Source organism: Nelusetta ayraudi, unplaced genomic scaffold (genome assembly GCF_046127955.1).
Source record: "Nelusetta ayraudi isolate G7.1 ecotype Tasmania unplaced genomic scaffold, CSIRO-AGI_Nayr_v1 ptg000021l, whole genome shotgun sequence".
NCBI classification, from domain to species: domain Eukaryota; kingdom Metazoa; phylum Chordata; class Actinopteri; order Tetraodontiformes; family Monacanthidae; genus Nelusetta; species Nelusetta ayraudi.
The window spans coordinates 1,695,159-1,701,253 of NW_027466071.1; the positions used below are offsets into that span (position 1 = coordinate 1,695,159).

Sequence of the window (6,095 nt, forward strand, 5' to 3'; positions counted from 1 at the left end):
CTGCGTGTTTAGCTGAAGCTCACTTCCTCCCTGGCCGAGCGTGGCAGCTTCCACCAGAGGCGGGAAGTAACAAAGCACAAATACATTAGTTACAGTACTAGAGTAGATTTGATTTGTCAAGTACTTTACTTTAGTGTTTCTTGAGTATAACATTTTTACTTTTTACTGAAGTACATTTAATAACCTGTACTAACTTCCACTTGACTAAAGGACTTGAATATGTACTTTTACCGCAGTATTTTTCTTTCACACAAGTATCGGTACTGTTACTCAAGTACAGAACGTGCATACTCTTGCCACCTCTGTCTATCACAGACAATCTCCGTGATCCCATTAAGCGGAGCGAGGTGCCCGGAACGAGGCGAGTGATTAACACCTGTGACCTTTGCTTTGTTTTGTTTGAGCGGTGGCGCGGCACCGCAGGGGCTTTGTGTGAGACGTCCTCCAGTCGCGCTCGGTGCACTGAGGCACCCTGGGTAAACCGGCTAAATTCCTGTGACCTCCATGCTCCATGCGTTGTCAGTTTATCTAACATGAGTTTTCTCCAGGGCTCTTTGGATGGAAGGGAAAAAGAAAAATAATGTGTCAGAAAGACTCGCGCCAGACCTTCTTGACTATCTGTCTGTCTGTCTGTCTGTCCATTCCAAATCACAGCTGCCTTGGCCGTTTAGGAGGGAGGGAGGTCGTAATTGCAGGATGTGATGAGAAACAAATAACACTTGCGCAGTTCTCTCCGGGCCTTGGATTAGGATGATTGGCTGGTGGGCGTGCTTGTGACCAACATTTTGGGAAAAAAACAACACATTTCTGGCCGGTTCTGTCAGCCAGAGGAAGATAAGAAATACCATCTGCACCTTCTGCAAATCTTTAGAAGGTCTGATTAGATTGCAAAAATATGCTTTTCCCCCCCGATGCTGATCCAAGCACATTTAAAAGAGAGATTACCCTTCCCCCGATTAGCTGCAGCCGGTACGGATCCATATTCTTGGAAAAATGCCATTAGTAGAGGTGCTGCTTCAGCCACCGTACAGAAACCCACTCATTTTTAACCTTCTCTTCTGCTAGAAGTTGCCAAATCTTTTCTCGGCCCGTCCATGAATTACAAAATGTGCGGTTATGGCACTTGAATGTTGGAAAATCCAAGCATCACTCTACACGAAATGTCCACCCACCAACTCAAACTCAGCACAACGCTGACACTAAGTGTTCATAAATCGAGAGATAAAGTCATGCACATGTGTAATCAAACGTTCCAAGGCTTTGTAGGAGTGGTCCAGTCGTCTCAGTGAGTATCACTGACACAGCTGCAACGGCTGCAGCGTATCTGTTGTGTCTGTTAAAACACTGACATGATTTCCACTTCATATTCTAAAGTTGCAGATAAACTCAACAGTCAAGCAAAACTCCTCCCCAACTAAACTTTTCACAGACTTTCTAAAGGTACACACATACACATACACACACACACACACACATGCAATAAATGAAGTTGAGGTGAGGTGTAAAAAGTGATTACAAACATAATTCTTCAGTGTTGTTATGTCTGTTTCACTTTTACATAGTGTATTCAATTCAACACAGGTTATTCCACTGGAATTGCTGTATATAAAAATTCTTCTTCTTCTTCTTTTTCTTATTATTACTATAGATAAAAATCAAAGGAAATGCCAGGTGTGCTGTTGTCATGAAAACATATGTCACTCCTCCCGTCGAGCGTCTCTGTGTACATACACACCCTTGTCTGTTGACAGATCCCTCTGGTTTCACTCTCGGCATGTTCTCTGCCTGGGGGTGGAGTTGGTCCTGTGACGGGTCAAAGCAGCTCCAGGCTGCAGTGACAGGTTTCCCTCTTTTCTCCTCGGGAGGTGTCAGACAACGCAGGCCCCTCTCGTTATTGTGTGTCAGAGCTCCAGGGTAGTTTCTGCAGGTTAACGAGACCAAACTGAGGAAACATTGTCATGCAATGTTTGCATTTTGGATGTTTAAGACCAAATGTTCAAAAGTTGTTTATTGCTTCATGTTCCTATTCACATTTAGACCATGTGCCTCCTGTCACATGAGTGCAGGAATAAACAGTTCTACCTTTTGTGGTGTCCTCCGCTGTGCACGTACAGCTACATGTGTAAACAGTAGTCCATGTGCACGGGGAGCAATCGCAGCCCGCTATCTCTGGTCGGGGAACTCTCATAAAGCAACGCATTTTCCAGTGGCTTTAGTGCGACAGAGGCCAGGACACTTTAATCCTTCAGTGCTTAGAATTAATTTGATGTTCCTTGACTCCCTGGCTCAGAGCAAAAGGGCCAGATGGTACAGTCTGTCCACTGCGGAAGGCACAGTATGAAGCAAAGGGTGAAGCTCAGAGGAAAAGGCATGTCAGTTTAGAAACTTGCAAAATATTGATTCATACAAAAAAAAAAGGGAAATACGGTTCTTTTTTGGTGTACTGAATCACTTGAAACAGTACAATGAAGCATCAAGTGTCCCCACATCTCTAGGACAAAGTTGAGTTTTGATCCTCATAGACTTGCATGGCATTAGGGTTACGATTAAGGCTGAAATTAGGGTTAGGAGTTCTGGGTTCCTCATGAGCTAGAAGCCCCAAATTTGACGTGGGTGTTTCTCAGGGGCTCCTGATGAAGCATCAAGTGTCCCCACGTCTCTAGGACAAAGTTGAGTTTTGATCCTCATAGACTTGCATGGCATTAGGGTTACGCTTAAGGCTGGAATTAGGGTTAGGTTTTCGGGAGTCACGGAACACACACTTTATGTTTATGTTATGTTTATGTTTTTTTGCTGTTACACACACAGTCATGTACCTTGTGGTAAATGACTGTGTCCGCTTACCCATTTTTTTCAGTATACGACATACTTTTGCTAACAACCAATGGTGGAGAGGTTGAAAAAGTTATCGGAAGCTAAATGCTCAACCGAACTAAGAAACAAGCAATTTTTTTCAGGAAGTGAATCAGTAGAGCACGTTCAGGTAAACAGTTAGCCCCTCTGAACGAAATGGAACAACGTCACCTGTCAAAGTAACGATCCTCCTGCCACAGCAAGACATTTTTGACAGACGCTGATCAGCGCTGCTACTACTACAAGTAGTGAATAGACATCTGACACCTGGGGGGCAGTGGGCAAGAAGGTGGTGGCGGTGGTGGGTTGCCAGTGGCATGTTGTTGCTGCTGCTGCTCCGCTGGGGGGGATCAGACAATACGACCTGCACCGTCACGACAGGAAATCACGTCGTCTTAGCACTGCAGATGTTAATGGAGCGTTTTTTCTTTATCGGCTGTCATTAAGTGGGTGCTGATTTCATCACCATTTACTAATGAGCCCGCTGGAGTGAGTGTTACAAATATAGATCTGCATGCCGGATAAGAGACCGATGTGCTACAGAGACTTGCGTCCTGCGGCTGCTCCTGGCAGCGCTATTATTCCACCGCTCGTCGCTATTTTTTGCGAGAAACAATGTCGAGGTGCCTGATTGTGATGGAGCGAGCAGATTACAAGCCCGACAAATGACACCATTGTCTCCGGCATCACTTCACCTGACGGGATAGAGGAGAAATCATCTGTATCGCGAACGTGTTTTGTTGGACATCAATCAGGCAGATAACTTCTCCCCTCCCCCTCCCCACCAAGAGCCTGTCAGGTGATTGCAAACCACATTTATCAGTTGCGGGCTCCCGTCTTTCTTTTATGACAATCGCTATTGTGTCTTACAATCATTTGGTGCTGATTTGAAGTCCATTGAAGGGCTCTTTATCACAGTTAGTTGTTTCACTAGCATATTTTCCTTTAAATGGCATAGAATGTCTTCCTTAATCTGATCCTTGTTCTCTCAATCTCTTTTCATTCTTTTCATTCGTCTCCGTAAGCACTCCTCTGGGAGACTGGCTTCGCTGTACTTAGTGCTAGATAAAAAGGAGATACGGTATCGGAAGGCAGCGGGCCTGCAAATGGACTGGAGAGCAAGGGCATCAGCAGTATTTGTGTGTGAGTGTGTGTGTGTGTGTGTGTGTGTGTGTGTGTGTGTGGGGACTACAGATCTGATTGGGCAAAAAAAAAAAAAAAAGAAAAACCAGGGGGATTTGCTTTTTTTTTTATATAGAAGCAAATAAAATATGCTTAATTCTACGCCCAAGCCAGCAGAGGGCTGTCTCTTACGATTTCACCAATTTTGACTCATTGGGAGTGAGGCGGGATGCTAAACGTTGAGCAGAAGAAAATCGAAAGAATTCATTTTCAGTGCCATCAAGTTAATATACAAATGAGTTTAAAACCAAAACAAAAACCAAAACCAAAACCTTGCTTATTGACCCGCAGGCCCAAATAGCAGTATTTACAGCTTTGTCCTGACAGAGAGTCAGATGCCCTAGATTAGCATCATAGCCGCTGTGAAGTTAATTGATGCTCTTTTTTTTTTGTTGTTGAAAGAGTAATGAATCGTAACCTTCACAACTTGCAAATGAAACACTAATAAAGTGAGAGACACTTTTGTAATTGGTCAATTAGTTAGTCGGTAATTAAACTTGGTCATGAAATAGCCAAAACATTTAATTATAAGATAGCTCATCCAGCGTTCGCCCACACTCAGAACGACAAAGAGCATAAAGCCAGAATCTGCATTAGCCCAACAAGTCACAATGCACAAGGTCTCGTTCACTATTTGATCTTACCAGAGTCCATTTCTGCCAAACTATTTGAATGGAAACAGGCGTTTTCCGCTTGACGCCGACTAAGAGAGTACGGAGTGATGTGGAGTCACTCCAACAAGCAACCTTCACTGAAACAGAAAACAAACCACAAAGTCTAATAAAACCAAAGTGCAACACATAGACATATCTTTGAATATGGGTGATGCTGCGGGCGTTGCTAACACCACCCTACGACCCGAAGCAATGGAAGGAGCGTTAGTCAAGCACTGATTTTCACTATTATGGGGTGGTGGGGTCCAAACGACTTGGCCCATTTTTGAGAGATGGAAGAAGTTGAATCAAAGACGAGCAAAGACAAAGGCACAAACAGGGAGAGACAGAGATGGATGGTCTACCAACTCCTGGTACAGGAAGTGAAAATGGATCAGATAAAGGTGAAAGAGGAGGACGCCTACGTCGATAAAGTCAGGCGGACAGCTTCTGTTATTGGGCCGCTGGGACAAAGTTAGAGAAGAATCACTTTCCTTACCATCCTTTGGGCCTTAAATGTTTGCCCTCAAACACACCACACAGTTTCTTCTTCTTCTTCTTCTTCTTCTTCTTCTTCTTCTTCTTCTTCTTCGGAACACCAGATGCCACTGTGGCTTCATCATAACCACACAGAATAGCATGACCTATGCTGGAACACACTCTCACTTCTCTCATACACTTGCACTACGTCAAACAAACTGCACCTCTTGAACGACTCATTCCCCTCCTCGCCTGTGGTGGCGCTGCGTTAAAAAGGACCGAAGAAGAAGACAGGAAACCTCTCTGAGCTGCTGGTGAATGCAGTGCAACTTGACCGACACATACGTTTTTAGGCAACCTGTTGAGTTGGTTTCTTTACTCTTCGTCAGGATATTAGTTGCCCATTCACACCTCTTCAAACTGGACCTGGTGAGAATTCATCCTTCAACACCAAAACAATTTTTCTGTTTTCATAATTAATCTGATTACATCTTTTATGTCCATTGCTGGTTTGCAGATCAGCTTCAGCTCAGCTTCTGGATTGCACAGAGGAATTTCCCTCCTTCCTTTCCTGCTGTGGGGATGGGAAATCATACAAGTTATCTGTAACCACTTTCACTCCACCGTTCCTAAGTAACATTTTTGTTTCCGCTACTCCACCTGCCAAAGAGCTTATTGCACATGGTCCCAAACATCTGCTTCTGCAAAAACTGCTTGCTCAAATAAAAAATGATTCATCGTCCTATCCAGATGATGGATTTCTGACATCAATCTCTTCAATTTCTGACATCGATGATTCAAATGAAATTATTAATTTTTTTCTATTCGACTTTGCCCAATGACCACAGGCCACTCAACCGGTGCAGCTCGTCCTGGCCTGCTCTAGTTCTCTGCCCACTGGCTGCCAGCCACGGCGTCCTACCGAGC

The 6,095-nt window shown here is 44.2% G+C and overlaps 1 long non-coding RNA gene across 3 annotated transcripts; it reads right to left on the minus strand.

The window, feature by feature from the left end:
* Positions 1-513: 513 nt before the first annotated feature.
* LOC142889032 (uncharacterized) lies at positions 514-5,612 on the minus strand. 3 transcript variants are annotated; one of them, XR_012926785.1, is made up of 4 exons: positions 4,680-4,936; positions 2,083-2,321; positions 1,736-1,921; positions 514-552 (listed from the first exon to the last, which is right to left on the minus strand). It is a non-coding gene; the product is annotated as an uncharacterized LOC142889032 (long non-coding RNA). The 3 variants fall into 3 exon arrangements; XR_012926786.1 differs by lacking the exon at positions 514-552 and adding an exon at positions 5,188-5,612 and having other exon boundaries at positions 1,725-1,921; positions 4,680-4,786; XR_012926784.1 differs by lacking the exon at positions 514-552 and having other exon boundaries at positions 1,725-1,921.
* Positions 5,613-6,095: the final 483 nt, after the last annotated feature.